The following is a 14,820-nucleotide window of genomic DNA, read 5'->3' on the forward strand; positions in this document are numbered from 1 at the left end:
AAAAAGTACATGCTATTTTTAAGTATCACATTTATTCATATGCAAGGTATTTTTGTACTAAAAAAGTCTCAAATGCATGTTTTAACAGCTCAGCTAGGTACAGAAATCTAAAGGCCCTGCTTTGGAATAATCAGAATTAGTCACTATCCTAGTCATTATTATGTCTGTAAAGTTAATTTAGCAGCTGAAACTAACCAGTCTAGCAATAGCAGTGATGATTTCTATCTACATGTGGTTTTAAAATAGGTCATCATATCCTTTCAAAAAACAGGTGGCAAATACAAAATTCGCACTTAACCTCTTCAGGAACTGTTAGAACAAGCTGTACAAGTTATCAAGTGTAAAAGCGGGCTCAAGAACTGAAAGCTTGACCTTGGATTGGATCTTTGAAAAACCTTACTAATATAGTCCTTGAAGAGATGGAGAGACCTCAGGGAGACTTGGTCAAGGATGGGAAATTTAGGAAGATACTGTTATCTCACAATAAAAAAATAGCCAAAGGGACATACAGGTTGCAGATGATAAGGTAAAAAGGAAAGAGACCCTCAGTTTTTAAGCAAAATTTAGAGGAACTATGAGGAAGCCAGACCTTGCCCTTTATTTTTTTAATTTTTTTTCTTATGCCCTGTGGCATATGGAATTTCCAGGCCAGAGATCACATCCAAGCTGTCTGTGACCTAAGCTGCACTGTAGCAACTCAGGACCCCCAACCCACTGTGCCAGGCCAGGGATCGAACCTTTATCCCAGTACTCCCAAGACTCTGCCAATCCCATTAAAACCACCTTGGGAACTCATGGACCTTGCTCTTTTTGTTTGGAAATAAAACTATTTTCCCATCCCCAGCCTCTCCCAATAGAAGAATCTCAAATTAGAAAATGCCTCAGTGCAAATCCTGGTTCCTCTCTGGGTTAAGATGAATTCGAGGAAATGATGATGAAAATTCTTTGGTAAGGGCTTAGAAGGATTAGGAGTTCCTGTCATGGTGCAGTGGAAATGAATCCGACTGGGAACCATGAGGTTGTGGGTTCAATCTCTGGCCTTGATCGGTGGGTTAAGGATCCGGGATTGCCATGAGCTGTGGTGTAGGTTGCAGATGTGGCTCAGATCTAGCATTGCTGTGGCTGTGGTGTAGACCAGCAGCTGTAGCTTCAATAAGACCTCTAGCTTGGGAATCTCTGTATGCTGAGGGTGTGGCCTTAGAAAGACAAAAGACAAAAAAAAAAAAGCTTAGAAGGATTAGAAGTAGTACTCTGGGAGTTCCCATCATGCCTCAGTGGAAATGAATCTGACTAGTATCCATGAGGATGCAGGTTCGATCCCTGGCCTCATTCAGTGGGTTGGGGATTCGGAGTTGCTGTTAGTTGTGATGCTGCTTGGATCCCCAGTTGCTGTGTCTGTGGTGCAGGACAGCAGCTGTAGCTCGGATTTGACCCTTAGCCTGGGAACTTCCATATGCCATGGATGTGGCCCTAAAAAAAAAAAAAAAAAAAAAAAAAAAAAAAAAAAAAAGTAGTACTCTGCAAACCCATCTAAAGAGAGAAAAGCCCTGGAAGAATATCAAAAGCAGCCCAGGCAAGTCTTCTCTGTCAACAATGTAAATTCTGAGAATGTTAAGATCCTGTCTCCAGCTGCCTCTCAGGAAGCTGATGTAGTTGAGTTTATCTTGAAGATAAAGGTCTATGTCTTGTGACTTTTGTCTAATTAAGTGGATTATAAATCAAAACACAGGAGACCTGTAAAATGCTTAAGGAAACTGGTCAAAGACAGTCCAAAATGAAAAGAGGCCTTGGACCTGCCACCTCTATTGAGCAGGAAGCAAGCTTTAGAGGGCTTCTCATTTGAAGGGCAGACCATACCTTAAAGAAAAGAACAAGGAAAAAGGAATAACCAAGCCCTAGAGAGCAGAACAAGAGCCTCAGAAAACTGCTTCTGGAAAGGAGGAACAAACCCTGGTCAAAGAGTTGGCAACAAGTAGCCAGATTTCAGAACTGATATGGACCCAGGCCTGCCACACAGCTCTTATTTCCTCCTTCTTGAATAGGAGTGTCTATGGAGGATTCCACCATCACATATTGAGAGTGTAGGGTACAGACAGTGTCTCTGTATTCTAGAGCTTGTCACACTGAAAACAGCCATCCTAGAAGAACTGCACCCAAAAGACCTCATTTGCAGCTGGAAAGTTTAGATGACAAAATGCGGGACTTGTCCATTGATGGGAAAGGGGGTGAGACTTCAGAGGGTTTGGTGGAAAGGAATATCTGGAGTTTGCACTTCCTGGGATACAAAGGGAGGCATGTGAATGATTGTGGCCATGGCTGAGCTGTGAGCCCCACATTATGGGGCATTCTTTCCATCACACGGTGGGATCTATACCCACTCACTGCCCTTGAGTCTGGTAGGAATGTGAGCAACTGCTTTGACTCCTAGGCCACTGCCTCCATGATGCCAGGGACTCTCTGAGGCTGGAAAAGGAATAGCAATGCTGTTTGGACTTAGAAATCCACGTCTCTGTGCAAGAAGCCTGGCCACCCTGAAGCACCCTGTATTGAGGACGCAGAGGCTCATGACACGGTCACAGGTAGGTTTCACAGTGGGTGGCACCAGTCTTCTAATTGGCCCAAGTCCGGCGCCAACACCTGAGTGAAGGGCCTCCCAGACACTCCCCATCTCTAGCATGTGAGTCGCCTCGGTGTCGCAGACAAACACAGCAAAGCATCTCACAGTGTGCTGTCACCCTCCTGACCCCCAGAATCACGGGAATTGGAATGGCAGCAGGAACTCACTGCATTTTGGGACATATACAGGAATGGCAACTGGAATATGATGTCATAGAAAAGCTAGGAGTTACCATGGAAAGCATGTAAACAATTTCTGTTGAACATGTGGTAAATGTTCAAGAATTGGGAGTTCCTGTAATGGTGCAGTGGTGAACGAATCCGACTAGGAACCATGAGGTTGCGGGTTCCATCCCTGGCCTTGCTCAGTGGGTTAAGGATCCAGCATTGCCGTGAGCTGTGGTGTAGGTGGCAGATGTGGCTCGGATCCTGCGTTGCTGTGGCTCTGGCGTAGGCCAGCGGCTATGGCTCTGATTTGACCCCTAGCCTGGGAACCTCCATATGCCACGGGAGCAGCCCTAGAAAAGGCAAAAAGACCAAAAAAAAAAAAAAAAAACAAAGAATTGTTAGCTATAGTAATGATGATGACCACTATGAACATCTTAAATATATAATTATATATGTACATAACATTAACGTCAAAATGAGAGAAAAGCTGCCTTTATCTTTACAGCATATTCATTTAGCAGGTTGGGAAGGGAGATTATCTATTAATGCTGATTACCAAAAATAACACATATATGTCAGAAATTACACACACATATATATATACATCAACAGAAATTACACATATATGTACATATATGTAGATAGATATGACAAATTCAGGAAAAGAGGTTATTTGCTGATAACAGAAAATATAAATATTTATCAGCTGTTAAGAGCTGATATTTGTTTATTTACTTTCAGGGCTATTAAGTCTAGAATTTCCACAATTTGAGGCATCTGGGAGAAAATAGGCACCTCCTTTGCTGATTTCACCCAAAGGCAGAGTGACAACCTATTAAATGTCACCTATTGTGTCAGCCAGTCCCTGTAAAACAGTGCCCAGGGATCTCATAATCTGTCTTTCCACTTCACACTCAGGGTAGTAGATTTTCCCAGGCATTTACACTCCCCAAGTCATTTCACTGATTTTACAAGTATGATAACCCCAAAGAATATCAAAAGAAAAAAAACAAAAAACAAAAAAAACTTTTAGAACAATTCATGAAGAATTGCACCTCAGGTAAATGCCAGAGGCTCAGCAAATATAATAACATTTTCCTCGTGCAGGTGGAGACCGTTTGAAAGCTTTTCAACACCATGTTATTTTGTTAAGAAGAGTGTTATTTTGACCTAGAAAAATGAAAATAAAACTACCATTTACTGGAGTTCCGTCGTAGCTCAATGGTTAACAAATCCGACTAGGAACCATGACGTTGCGGGTTCCATCCCTGGCATTGCTCAGCGGGTTAAGGATCCGGCGTTGCTGTGAGCTGTGGTGTAGGTTGCAGACGCGGCTTGAATCCAGCGTTGCTGTGGCTCTGACGTAGGCCGGCGGCTACAACTCCGACTCGACCACTAGCCTGGGAACCTCCATGTGCCATGGGAGTGGCCCAAGAAATGGCAAAAAGGCAAAAAAGAAACAAATAAACAAACAAAAAAACCTACCATTTGCCTAAGTACTCAAATATTCATAAGATAATCCTATGCATGTAAACTGTCAATAAACTTTCCCATTCAGTATCACTGGTGATTTTAGTTTTTCATAACATGGCCTATTCTACATAGTAACTAAGGAGCTGGTAAAACAAAAGGAAATTGAGAGAAAAATGAAAAGAATTATCAAAATAATTGATATTTACAATACTCCAATTTAAAAGCTCGTGAAATGTTGAGAACAAGCAGCAGAAGAACAATTGGCAATATGTATGCGGACCAGGAGTAAAAGCCTGGATTTTTCTACAAATTCTTGACTCAGCAGCTGTGAGACTGACATTCAGGCAGGAAAGTGACACCATAAGGGTAGGTTTCTCTTAACTAAGGCAGACAGACACAGTCTACACAGGTGCAGTCTTCATCGCTTCCTCATTAATGGAAGGTATTAGCTAATGAGTTTTATTCACACACACACACAAAAAATATGTTGATGAAAATCATAAAGATTTGATTCCTTTTCCATGCTCATAAATCAAGCACCCAATGGTGTTTGCTTTATCCCAACAAATCTTCTTGGGATCTTAGAAATTTTAACTAATTTTAGTTCTCATAACTTGATAAAGTACTTCTCACATTGGTCACTAATTTACACATGAGGAAACTGAGGTACGGAGATGCCAGGTAACCTTGCCAAATGTCACCCAATTACAAACTTTTAAAGCTCAGACCTGAATTCAGTTACTCTCCCTGCAGATATGAGCTTAAAGCTGCTTGGTCCTCTTTCCTCTCCACATCAGCCATCGCACACCACGCAAGAGGTTCCTTCTAATTTGAAAGCAAGATGCATCTATTATGTGCTCATTGGACACCAGACAGAATAAGACAGTCACACTGACAGTCATGAGCAAATCCTTTCCCTGATAATTGCCTGACTGTAAGCAGAAAGCACTTCCTCCATAACCTGAATGTACTGTGTAGTAGTTTCAGAGCAAATTGTCATAGAGAAAGTAGCTTCAGAGTAAAACAAAACATCTCGCTGGACTTTGAATCTGTAAAACTTTGTAAAATGTACAACATATCTCTGTCCTATGTTGTAACTTTATGAAAATTAATTTTGAATAAAAGTAGAAAGTAAAACTGTCATGGATCTAAGTCAGTACAATTTAAACATACAACCTTCAGCCACTGAGCCTTCAGGGCCATACATCCCTGTATGGGGCTTGTTTCGGAGTCAAGGTGTGTAGGTTTACAAGTAGGAATAATTACCATCAGTGAACAAAGGTGACCATTTGTGAAAACAGCCAGTGACCCACTTCACAGATGCCTGTTCAATGGTTCCTTGCATGTGGGCTTTGCTGCACCCTGCAGGACTGCCTATTGGTGGCTTCTAGTGCCAGACTTTTTTCCCTAAGAAACTTTCTTTCCAAAGTTGTCATCCAAAGCACAAATCCTAAAGAATTCAAAGTGCTTCTTTGTGTCAGAGGAAGCATCTTCTTTGACAGCGGTCGAGGGAAGAGAACCCTGACGTTGTCTTCTCCACATGCAGTGTCCAGACACTACCCAGGCACTGGCGATGGCACCAACGTCTTCATCAAGGTGATGATCAGGAACCCCATGCCCAGGGTGCCTCCTTGACTTCTTCTATGAGCCAAGTCTTATCTTCAGCTCAACCCTCATGTCACACCTATTCCAATTATTTTTAAAAAAAATTTATTAAAGTACAGTGGACTTACAATGTTTCTTCAATTTCTTCCATACAGTAGACTGACCCAGTCATACATACATATACATTCTCTTTCTCATACTATCTTCCATCAGGTTCTAACTCAAGAGATTGTACATAGTTAACAGGGCTGCAGAGAATGGGAGATAATGAGTATTGAATAGCTGCCGTTTCTCATCCCCATCTGGAGATTACAAAGTCACTGCAAGGGGCTCCAGTGACTTCCAGGGAATGAGCTGCGGGGAGGCAATCCTCGCCCTTCCACCCCCCTCTTCAGCGGGACCTCACCACGAGGGACATTGCCAGTGCTTCCTGTATGCTGCAAAGAACTGAGTTAAAGGCTAGCTGATCAGCAATTCCTAAAAATCCTGATTAAAGAATACAGGTACCTATGTCTGCCCCTTACATGGCCCTAGACTCTTCCATGTCAAGTTGTTTGGTCCACAGTCTTTCAAACACAATGATCACATGGTCTCATTGAATCAGCCACAAATTCACGATCATTTAAAACATCCCCACCAGGGACAAGTTTTCACATTCTACCTGCCTCACTGAACCCACCATTCAAAAGCACACTGACCAGGGTGTGGCGGCAATTTCTATGCTCATTTATTAGTCAATAAAATGTTCTGTTCAGTCTTACTTATTAGTGCAATTACCCACAACATCTGTTTTCAACAAGAAAAATTAATGTGAATTATGCTAATTGTATTGCTGAAAGCAAATAAAAACATGGAAATTTCCTGGTTTCTATTATCAAAAAGTATTTCCATACCATTAGCATACTCAGCGGAATTCACTGTGAGCACATGGGACCCTAATACTCAATTTAGACTCAGGGGAGGCCTTGGAAAGTACTCCTCTGGTGAAATGAGAGGAGAATTAGTCTTCCTACCCCCTGGCGTTCTCCCTGCAGTGTCAGGCTCACACCTGCTGAAAATGTACCTCACTTGGTGAATACAGAGTATCCTGGGTGTGGGAGCAGAGGCTATTCATAAAGTCACATGTGCAACAGCTTTACCTGGATCCCAACTCGTTCTAATCTCAGATGTCAGTGGCTGCACGGGTAACAACATGGGACACCATCGTACCTACACTTTGGCAAAGCATCATTTAGGACCCTGCCATGTTGTGAGCAACTCAGCACCCCAACAAGAAAATGGCTTAAACAATAAAGAATGTGTATTGAACCACTTCTTTGGATAGCTGTTTGGTTTTGAACAAGGGTTGGTTTCAGGCAAGGATTAACCCAGTGGCTCAAAACCAATATCACACAGAAGCTATGTTCTTTTTTTCTCTTCTTCTGTCCTGCCTGTTTCCCACCTCCAGCAACTGCAGCATCTCTGGTCTCCCTGAAGCACCAACCTTCTCCCTCACAAAATATAGTCACAGGCCTCAGGTCCTCATGCAAAATACTCAGAAGCAGAGAGGAGTCTATTGCAGAGGTTTCAGAAGCAATTAGGCTTCTCTTCCCCAAAACTTAACCAAAGGCCCCAAGTGAGGTTCTGATGGAGTCATGTTTCTGGCCTCTTGGACCCATTCCCATGACAGAGTTATGACTCACAGACTGGTTTACACCCATCAAGGCCCTCCTGAGGCCATGCGGCTGAGCATGAGCAGGCCTGGCTCTCTTTGCACTGTTACCGGACAGCAGGCAAATGTGTCTCCAACGTGGCTCCCACCTGAGCCCAACATGCCTTTGGGGACCTTCATGTTTCTGGATGCCCATAGTGAAACACGGCCACACGGTTATGCTCAAGGAGCAACAGAAGAAACTAAAGTGCTCTTATTTTGAAGTGAGAGCCAGTCAACCTTCTACATTTACCAGTAAACATATTTTTTTTCTCTTCAGGGGACAAGTGTGCAAGGTGCAGTAAGTCATTCAAGGTTAAACGGCTTTGGTGAAGTCAGGACTCCAGCACACTCTGGCATCTTCCCTACCAAACAATTTTGCCCAGTAGTCTTTATTTCTACCTTATTTCCTAAATTGGGATGAAATGGATTCTAGTTACACTGTAACATCAGATCCATTTTGCAATCCATCTAACCCAGAAGTCGTGGGCACCTAGCCTAAGCTCCCAGAAGGAACCCAACTCCTCACACACACTCAGAGGTTAACGGCTTTGGGGTGACACAAATTCTTTAAGTTGGGGGATTGCAATTTTATGCCTTGAAAGAAAATTCACTAAATACAGTAATAAAGAAATGACAAATAGACTTTACAGACAGAAGGCCCATGTTTTTGCCCCAACTTTACCACTAACTACCTGTATGATGTGGTCAAATTATGCATTCTCTATTGGTTTCAGTTGTGGAATTAAGACAAAGCCTTTTTAAGGGTTTCTGATTCTGGAATCCTTTTATCCACACATTTCTGTTTGGCTGTGTCTGTGGCACAATGAAGTTTCCAGAGCCAGAGATCAAATCCGAGCCACGGCAGTGACAACACTGGATCCTTAACCCCCTGAGCCACCAGGGAACTCCTGATCCATACATATTCATTAAGCAATAGGAAAAGGTTGTGGTACCTGAATTGTAAAAAAACACACCTAGAATTAAATTTAGATGGCTAATCTCAAATTAGGCTCTGGCCCTGGGATTAAATATGTTATTTAACTTTCCTGATTTTCTACTAAAAATAGGTGTAAGAAATCTATAATATATCCACTTTTTCAAAATGAAGACTATTCAAAAAGCCCTATTTTCTTCTGTTCCCTGAAGTCCATGAAGGAATTGCCAAGTAAGAACTCAGCAGCTATTGCAAGTGAGGAAAGCTGCCCCAGAGGCTACCACCGGACAGACAAGTTGATCTGGAAAGGCATCTCCCAGGAAAAAGGAGTTTAATGCCTCTTTTAGGGGGAAACAAGGAAAACAGAAGTAGACAAATATAAAATTGTGAAAGCAGTGGAGGAAAATGTACATATAAACAAAGGTTTACTTGTTTTTGTTTCCCCCCACCCCAAACCTTTCGCAAGCATGATTTCCAGGCCCGGTCGGTTTGAGAATGAGAGAAGGTTGGAAGGGAAGTGTTCCAGTCTGACGCAGCTCCACCATCTGCCTAAGATGGAAGATGGGGTGTGCAGATCGCGGTGGGGCACAGCACACTGCGCATGTTCCCTGCTTTATGTTTGCATCTGAAAGGCCACCCGTCAAGTCCTAGGAATGTTTGCTCATAAATTCCGGAGAATTATAAGGAAGAGGCGCTACACGTTAACTAAATACTGGAACCTGTACAATAATTATAATTTCCAGTTGCAGAAAATGAAATTAAATCACCCTTGAAGTCTAAGAATCTGATTGCCCTGGTAAGAGATAGACTCCTAAAATGAATTAACGGCAGCCTAAAAGTGATGCTAATAACATATGTACCAAAGAAGGAAAACATGGATTAATGGAAAACTGGCTCACAAGAAAAGCACACAAATGAGATTTAAAGAAGCTAAACTAGGAGTTCCCTTGTGGTGCAGTAGTTTAAGGACCTGGCCTTGTCACTGCAGTGCTCGGGTAAAAAAAAAGGGCGGTCGGTGGTGGTGGGGAATGGCCAAATGGGTCAGCCCCTATCCTCAGGAGCGATTTGGACCTATGGACCTGGGTGGAGGGTGCTTCCTGTAGCCTTCTCAACACCTGGCTTTCCCTGGGTGTAAATGAACTAGCCCCACCCAAACCCGAGATTTCCCTCCTTGATGCCATGGTAATGAAGGAAAGTCTGATTGATAATTTCCTTTTCAAAACTTTTCTGGAGCTTGCAGTCAAGTGTTCCATCATTTTTTTCCTAACATCTCCAGATTTAAGTGAATACATTTGACCAACTGCATTGTGGATAAATCTTCTATGACTTTGTTTAGTCTATTTGCTTCATAAGAGATTGATCCACTCTGGCTGCGCTGATATAATGTTGTATCTGGATTGCAAGCCGGAGGCACACTGCCCTCCAGCCGCCCAAGGGCCCAGAGTTATGCCTCTGGGAGGTGAATATGCCTCCTTACCCTGCCTGCCAATCCCAACTATGTCCAAACTAGAGGGGTGTGTTATCTTGCATTTTGCACTTTCAGGGTTATTGACTAAATAAATAAATGATTATAATGTTCTGCCACACAAAATATTTCAAAATATGTGTTCTTCTGAAGTTTGGGGTTAGATTTATTATTATTATTATTACTTTGTCTTTCGTCTTTTTGTAGGGCCTCAGCTGCAGCATATGGAGGTTTCCAGCCTAGGGGTCAAATCAGAGCTGTAGCTTCAAGCCTATACCACAGCCACAGTAGGGGATCCTTAACCCACTGAGCAAGGCTAGGGATTGAACCTGGATCCTCAGAGATGCTAGTAAGACTCCTTTCCACTGAGCCATGATGGGAACTCACAGGTTTATTATTTTTTACAGCTTAAATCTTCTGGAGTGTAATAATATCTAAGAAACAGTTTCCGCATTTTTCTCTATATGCCTTAAAGCCAATAACAACAACAAAAAAAAACTAGACATAAAGTTAATAGATTAGTGTATTGGAAAGACTCTAAATTTCTAATAGAACAAATTAAATTGACCCACATTTAAATTCGCCAAGTTCTAATTCTGAAATTAGGTCATTTGACCCCTGGGCACATGTATTATTTGGATAACTTTAAGACAAGCAAAATACATTAAGGAAACCTCAAAGGAGGGTGTGTCTCATTTGTTCAACAATCAGGAAGTGTCCCTATGTGTTCAGCGTGTGGTAAAGGAAGGTAAATTTCTTTAGAGAGGTTCAGCACTTGGAATTACAGAAATCATTGCCCTAAATAGATTCCCTTTGCTTCCCACACACAGGATATGCTGTTTAATTTATCCACCTTAAATGACATTCATTCACAGTTTGTCTGGACTATTTATTTAGTCTATCAGAACAAACAATGTAATGGCCCAAAAGATTTAACAATATGTTTCAAATATATTCTTTTATTTCTGTCTTTTTAGGCTGCACCAGTGGCATATGGAGGTTCCCAGGCTAGGTATCGAATCAGAGGTGTAGCTGCCTGCCTACGCCACAGCCACAGCAACTAGATCCAAGCCAGATCTTTGACCTTCACCACAGCTCACAGCAATGCTGGATCCTTAACCCACTGAATGGGGCCAGGGATGGAACACACGTCCTCATGGATACTAGTTGCGTTTGTTAACTGCTGAGCCACAATGGGAACTCCTTCAAATGAATTCTTAAAGAGAAACTTTGAACTCCATCCCATAGAAAACCAAGATTGTATATGAACCTCAAATGTGCTTCCCTTTCTAATGCTCAGAACTATGTCTCTTTTTAAAAATAATATGTAACCTGGGAGGTTTTTTTTTTTCTTCATAATTAACCATTTTTTCCTTTAAGAATGTACACTGACTCACATGTGATATAATAAATGTTTGCCCATGAAGGAAACACAGTTGTTCATAAATGGATACTTTTCTCAAAGACTTGGAAGCATTTCGGAAGATGTGGCTTAACATCAATATCTGGGTAAAGATTGTGGCTATTTTTATTTGAGGTCGAATGATTTCATTATTGTTTCTAACAAGGAAAAAACCCAAGTTTGATTTATTTCAAAGGTCACATAAGCCACCCAGCTTTATCAGAGCCATGGCCAAGCTGACATGACCAGCAGAAGATTCCCAGTGATGACGTAATTCCAAACAAGGGGGTTGGGAAACCTGGAGTTCAAATCATGTTTTCACCTCCAAATATAGCTCAGAAGCGGATCTTTCTGGATGGTAAACAAAATTTCCACCTACTATCCTCATATGAAGTTTTTTTCAAAATTATCTTAGATTCATTCAAAGATTCTAGATGATGATTAAGTAATGTATACCTTTTATAAATCTTGTTTTTACCATTTCCACACCATTTTCTGAATTAACCAGTGTCCCCCCCAACTCCTCACCCCACCCCAATAAACTCAAGAGATGGCTCTTTGATGGTCTAATTATCACATCAGCAAGTCAAACACAGAGATGTATCATAGAGAATATTTCCAATTAATACTAAGCTGATACATTTTCTCCCTTTGAAGAAATGGTCCATTCTCAGAAACTCCAGAAATAGCCCACACACTTATGTCAGGACAATGACTAAAAGAAAAGTGTCATAAGGCAGACATATCTGACGTTTCCTACCACCTCTAGACATGTCACCATCTCCTTGCTCTGCAGTGGCATTTCAAAAGCAGTTCAAACAAAGTCCAAAGAGGCTACATGCATTTTTTCTCCCTTGCAGTTCCTCTCTCTCTTCCTCTCAGGCTCTCCTTGACACGTGTGGCTCTGTTTGGCTGGTTTGGTTTTGGTTTCACGGTCTCCTCCATCCCCACCACCCATTCTTGAGAACAAAATGGACACACAGAACTGGAGATGGTGAAAAGTCACTTTTCACAAAGCTAACGAATCATGAGGACTAGACAACGGTTGCTGAGGAAACAAGAGTGTTCCAGATTCCAGCATTCTGTCTCAAGACCCTCTTTTATAGGGGAACCCAACAGCATTTATAACATCTTTACCCAGTATCCTTAGGTCTGATCAATCTCCTTAAAAAGCTTTGAAATAAGTTCCCAGCCTGTGATCTTTCAAGCAGTTTCACTTAGAACAGTGGCTGCTGAGTTTCACAGCAAAATAAAGCCTAAAGGCAGTAAGTTGAATATTACCTTTCTTTAGCCCATGTAAGTTTTGGATAACGCTTTTTTTTCCAATGAAGAAAAAAAGTGCAAACACAACAGACATCAAACAAAAGTAGCCCATCCATGCCTCCCCAAAAAGGAATATGGGAGCAGTGGATGCTATGAGGCAGGGGAGTGCCTCCTAATGCTCTTTGTGCAATCAGTGCCACGGCTGGCTTGGCGCTGACTTCTCTGTCACTTTGTGAGGGAAGTTCATTGCAAAACATTCATGCTTAATGGGCAGTGAGCAACATTAGGAGCCATCAGTAGCCCTGCTGCCTGCACACGGACGACAGCCATGTCACCGCCATCCAGGGCAGCCGGCTGAGTCCTGGAGCCATCAGAGTGCAAAGTGACTCTAGCATCTTTAGATAGAGGGGCAGAAGTTTGCCTCTGAATTCAAGCAGCAAGTGGATTTGGTTCCCTCATTCAAAAAGCTGAGGTTACACTGACTGTGTTGCCATTAGTTACCAACACCTCTCTCTCAATGGCCCCTAATCCACAGAGAGCTGTGGTCCAGGGCCCCTCAACCTTGGCCGCCCCTCTGGGGCACAAGAAGTAGCACTGACTGCAGTCGGCGCTGCTGCCCTAGTTTATCAAACCTCCTCTTACCTCGCCTTCCTTGTTCTTCTCTTTGCTTCTGCCCATGGAACTCCTCCCATTGCTGGCTGTCTCCCGAGCGGGAATCACGGATGTCTGGTGCAGGGGCATGCTGGCAGGGCTGCGGGGGGCCAGGCCCTGACCCCAGGCCTTAGCTCTTCGCTCGCCCTGAGGAGCCCACCTGCCCAACTGTTCATATCCTTGCCTTGCCGAGCTCAGTTCTAAACAAAAAGGGGAAAAATAGCATTGGAGATACTGTGCAGCGGAAGCCAGGGGCTCTGGCCAAAACATCAAACAGAGGGAAAGGGAATCTCAAAGAAATGCAAGAAAGAGTAAGTAATCCAGGGAGTGTTGCATCTCCAAGGATGGATTACTGCAAGTCAGAGCTGCCCTGCTCTGTCCCTGGAGCCCCCTCCCCTGAGAGCATTGTGGGAGATAAGTCAATTTCTATGGTACCTAATAACTGTCATGGAAACCAAGGAAACCTAGGTCTCACAGGCCTTTATTAGCAACCGCTTCCTTTAATGGCACTGACTCCCACGTTTGCAGCGGCTGCCACTCCTGCTTTTGTTTTTCCCTGATTCCCCAGGAGTCCACCAAGCACCCAGATACACTGCATCCTGCTGACTAGGTAAATAAGCAGAAGGCTGAAAAGCTTAGTGTCCTATTTGGAGCCAAATCTCTGCCTTGAAAAGCACGGCTAACTGGCCATGTCCTTAATGCAGCCACAGTAATCTGCTTAGGTCCAAGGATCTGCCTTGAAGTGAAGAGCACAGCACGTGGTGTTAAAAATAAGAGAGAGAGAGAAGTTGAGAGCCAGTGAGCACGTCTTTCCTTGGCTGGTTTTAAGAGAGCTGCCTGCTGCCTGCGCCTTCCTCAGTAAGACATCAGCAACGGGAGTCAGGAATGTCACCCTGGGGCTCAAGCCCCACCACCCATTTCTGCTTTACTGCAACTCCTGTGCTCCCAGAAACACATTTTTGGAACCAAGTGCCTTCCCTCTTTGCTTTTCCAGGAAGGAAAAGGACTCTGCCAAGGACTTCATTGTCCTCTTTATAGTTATACAATTTGCAGAAAAATAAATGGTTAATCCAAATTTCTGATCTTCAAATTAAAAAAATCCAGTATTTCAGTGAAGTGAATTCTCAAAATGGATTCACTTTTAAAAGGTCCTTTTCTACTGTGATCATGTTTTCTTTGTTAGGGTATTTGGTATTCTGTTTTTAAAAGGACAGGATTTTCTTTTCTTAGTTTAGGTACATGCACTTTGTGAATAAGTCAGATCTCCAAGGATCTTTGGGTTTCTTCACCCCCCAAAGAAGCAAAATTCAGAAAATGTGTCGTTTTTTTACACATCTTCAACTTACTGCTTATGATTCAGATTTGTCCCTAATCAAACAGGAGATCTTCAAAGTAGTTTCTAGCTGCAATCATCTCTTACTAGTTTCATAATCTACAATAATGCCATTTCTAGTTGATGTTCCTATTTATTTATTTATTTATTTATTTTTCTTTTTTCTTTTTGTCTTTTGTCTTTTGTCTTTTGTTGTTGTTGTTGTTGCTATTTCTTG

At 42.5% G+C, this 14,820-nt stretch overlaps 1 protein-coding gene across 1 annotated transcript in view; it reads right to left on the minus strand.

Moving 5' to 3' along the window:
- MARCH1 (membrane associated ring-CH-type finger 1) overlaps nt 1–14,820 on the minus strand; it is a 575,522-nt gene that overhangs the window by 450,819 nt on the left and 109,883 nt on the right. The window contains exon 2 of the mRNA XM_021100588.1: nt 13,262–13,470. The gene's annotated coding sequence lies outside the window, so the exon portion shown is untranslated. The remainder of the gene's footprint in view (nt 1–13,261; nt 13,471–14,820) is intronic.

The sequence above is a fragment of the Sus scrofa genome, chromosome 8 (genome assembly GCF_000003025.6).
Source record: "Sus scrofa isolate TJ Tabasco breed Duroc chromosome 8, Sscrofa11.1, whole genome shotgun sequence".
Classification (NCBI taxonomy): domain Eukaryota; kingdom Metazoa; phylum Chordata; class Mammalia; order Artiodactyla; family Suidae; genus Sus; species Sus scrofa.